Source organism: Podarcis muralis, chromosome 8 (assembly GCF_964188315.1).
Source record: "Podarcis muralis chromosome 8, rPodMur119.hap1.1, whole genome shotgun sequence".
Taxonomy (NCBI): Eukaryota; Metazoa; Chordata; class Lepidosauria; order Squamata; family Lacertidae; genus Podarcis; species Podarcis muralis.
The window spans coordinates 74,947,161-74,951,160 of NC_135662.1; positions in this window are offsets into that span (position 1 = coordinate 74,947,161).

Here is a 4,000-nt window from a genome sequence, read left to right on the forward strand (position 1 = left end):
CTCAGACCTCTTACAATGATGTTTCCACAAATACCACACAAGAAACAATTCAGCTTTCACAGAGATCAAAGAACAGGACTCTGCATTTCTGCCTTGTAGAATTCTCTGAAGTAATAAAGGAGCACCTAAGTTGTGCTTTCAAGGCATCTGCAAGAAAAAGGTTTCTTACTTGGGGCAGACTCTGTTGACACAAGTGCTACCCCCCCTTTCTTTCCTTTTAAATCACCCCCCCCCCAATCTTCTCTTAGCAGAGGGTGGACAAGATGTAAAGTGGACGCCTGCCAATTTTTAATTTTAAAACCATTCTGGGTTATAAAACTGTGCGATTGTTCTTGCTTAGGCGATCCTGAAGAAAAGAGCTTCTGGTTTTATTACTGGTCACGAGTGTGGGGTGAAAAAGAAAGACAGGCGGGGGTGCAGGGGGGGGGGGAATGACAGCAGTGGCCACAAACATTTTAATCTCCTAGCACACTTAAATGCAAAGCCTGCAAGACCAGAAGCGTTTGTGGCTTGGTTTGGCGATTTTGTTGCTTTAATGCAAAGATCCAATTTAGCAGTTTCAAGTTCAGGGCCAAGGTCAAATATACAGGTTAGTATATAAAGCCTTTAACAGCTTGTCCCTAGTTTACTTGTGAGATTTCCTTATCCTATATATGCCCATGCAACTGCTTGGATCTGTGGAACTGGCACTGTTACAAGTGCCATGTAATACTTGATCCGCATTTGTAAGAAATAGATATTTTCAGATGGAACTCCCAAGCAGGTACCTTCACTCTACACTTTTTGGAGCCTGCTAAAAACATCCATAAATGTAGAATCTTGACATAAATTTTAATTTGCTCCCTGCCCATTGTTGATCTTATTTATTTTTTTGATGTTTTCAATAGTTGTTTCCTTTTTTTAGATGATTTTATGGTTTTACTCTTTTTGTAAACTGCTTTGAGGTTTTCTTGCAATCAAGTGGTGTATAGATCTTGTGAAATAAATAAAAATAAATATACACCCAGATTTAGGCAAGCCCTATCAGGACCATGGACAGGTCCTGTAACCTCCAGTGGCTGCAGTTTTCTCTTGATTGTGGTTAATGGGTGGATGTTGTCTCAGCAAAGAGGTTGAGGTTGGCAAACCCTGCCCTGCAATTAGCCCTGCCTTTGCAGAGGAGCGGGCTGTGTTCTTTAAAGGGCTGTTGTCCACTTCCATAACTGCTAACATCTACAAGGCTGAAAGACGAAATGCTACTGGGGACTCATCCTAAGGGTTTGAGTCACAAACCCCGCCTGAGCCCTCTCACAAAGCACCATCACAAACCCCACCTCAGCCAAGCACAGACGACTATCACAAACCCCACCTCAGCCCACGTGGCCACGTGACCTGGAAGTGTCTCTGGACAGCGCTGGCCCCCGGCCTCTTAAGTGAGATGGGTGCACAACCCTAGAGTCTGTCAAGACTGGCCCGTACGGGCAGGGGTACCTTTACCTATATATATATATAAACTTACTACTTCTTCTTTCCTTTTTCTTTTCCAATGATTCCTTTCTATCCTGGCAAGCTACATGTTGTGCACATATAATGCAGAATGAAGTCCTAATGGTTTTGTGATTGGTTTAAAGAAAAGGAGCCCTTCAATTCTGCATTTGAGGGTTCTACAAGGGAGAAGGTGTCTTACCCTGTCTCAGGTGTCTGGTTTTTTTTTGTCTACTCCCCCCCCCCCCAAATCCGGGGTTTGAGATGCAAGTTTTCAAAGGTAATGTTACATTTAGAATCCCAGGAGCAAATGCAGCTTGGAAAGGTTGAGTTTGAGCCGAAAAACAGCTATCAGGGAAAGGATTAAGTACCTCTCTGATCAAAATTGCAGCCCCCTGAAGGTGTTTTTCATTTCAAAAACTTGTCAAAGTTGCATTCACACATAGTTTGCTGTTATCGTGCCTCTGTTTTTTTTCTAGCTTTTCTGATTCAAGATTTTTGCAGTTTTATTTTTCCCCCCTCAAAAAATCAGGGTAGGCTTGTGAAAAGTTGCTAAATGACGCAGAAAAGTGAGATAGTGTTTCCCCTCCCCTCACTCTAAACTTTTCCTGGTCCAAGTACCAGCTGAAGGTTCTTCATTGGATTCAAAGAGTAACTATCTTTTAGTAGTCTAAGGAGAAGGGAAGTACCAACTTATGAAACTTATGAAACCCATGGCCTGCCTGTACACCATTGACTGGTTGTTTTGTGAAAAGGTAACCAAAACCAAAAACCAAAAAAACCCAACCTGGAAATGATTTGGCAAAAGCAAACAAACATCTACTTCCTGTGTATTCTGCAATCTAAAACTTCTAATCCAAATATAAGGCCAAACAGCAGTTCAAAACCAAGATCTTGAACACCCTCCAAAACAAACAAACAAACAAACAAACAAACAAACAAACACTATGTTGTCTACAGGTAAAGGTAAACCCTGGATGGTTAGTAAGTCTAGTCAAATTTGACTATGGGGTGCCGCGCTCATCTCCGCTTTCAGGCTGAGGGAGACGAAACCACTTCTGGTGCAACGGGACACTGTGATGAATACCAAAATGCATGGAAACACCATTTACCTTCCTGCTGCAGCAGTACCTATTTATCTACTTGCACTGGCATGCTTACGAAATGCTAGGTTGGCAGGAGCTGGGACAAAGCAACAGGAGCTCACCCTGTCGCATGGATTTGAACTGCCAATCTTACTATCAGCAAGCCCAAGAGGCTTGGTGGTTTAGACCATGGCGCCACCAGCGTCCCATTGTCTACAGAGCATGCTTTAACAAGGGGGATCAGGGAAGATAGAAAATTGCACCAGACTCCTTCAAGAAAGGAAAGCAGTTCTGTCAGCTGAAAGTGCCAGTCCTTCCACTGGGGTGATCTAAATCTCAACGCTATGATAGCATGTGGCATCTATCATTTTTGTAGCTCTGAACAGCACCCATAAACCATCATTTTATCTTGTCATTGTTTTTGTCTTATACACTTTGATCCTTTGGCTCTTTGAGTCACTTAAAGGAAATGGATGTCAAAGTTCATGACAAAAATGCTACGTGTAATGTAGAAATGTACACTGTTGCAGGCCAAAGGACCTGCTGCTACCCAGGTAACATGGAGAGAGGGAGAGGGAAACAGAGAGAAACATAGAAAGAGAGAACGAGATCTTTTGCACATTGAATTGGGCAAATGCATAATGTTTTATCCACTTCAACAACATATATAAATGGTGTAATCTGGCTGATAGCGACTTCTTTTTGTATCATAAAAGAGGTCATTTTGAACAATTCTGCCTAACAATGTTCGAGCAGTAAAAGCTGCCACTGTGTCAGGAGGATCAATTGCAAAAAAAAAGAAAAAAAGGAAAGGGCTCCCATGCCTTTAATAGCTGTGTGAAAGACAGAAAGTTGGCCAGTTCAGCCTTCATGAAGGGCTGAGAAAAATGAGGGTATCATTTCAGGATTCAGTAGGTGGAGGTGGGTGAGCAGTGGGGGCGGAAGAAAGGAGGGAGATTTCTGCTGGGAGGAAAGATTCTCGAAAAGACTGAAAAGCCAGCGTAACCTATATATCCAATATAAAATTGAAAGAAACAAAATACAGTGGTACCTCTGGTTATGAACTTAATTCATTCCGGAGGTCCATTCTTAACCTGAAACCGTTCTTAACCTGAGGTACCAATTTAGCTAACGGGGCCTCCCGCTGCCGCCACGTGATTTCTGTTCTCATCCTGAGGTAAAGTTCTTAACCTGAGGTACTACTTCCGGGTTAGCGGAGTCTGTAACCCAAAGTGTTTGTAACCTGAGGTACCACTGTAGTGTAAGAGCATTTGTAAGACTCTTGGATTGGGGGTTTGTGGGGTGCTGCTGTCACTGTTTATTGTCTCTTTGTTTTAGATGTAGGTGGAAACTGTTTGGTTTGGTTGTGTATTTTTTAATGTTTTATTTATTGTTTATGACTACTTTAGTTATGTTGCAGTTACATATATTTTCATGCTGTAAGCTGTCTT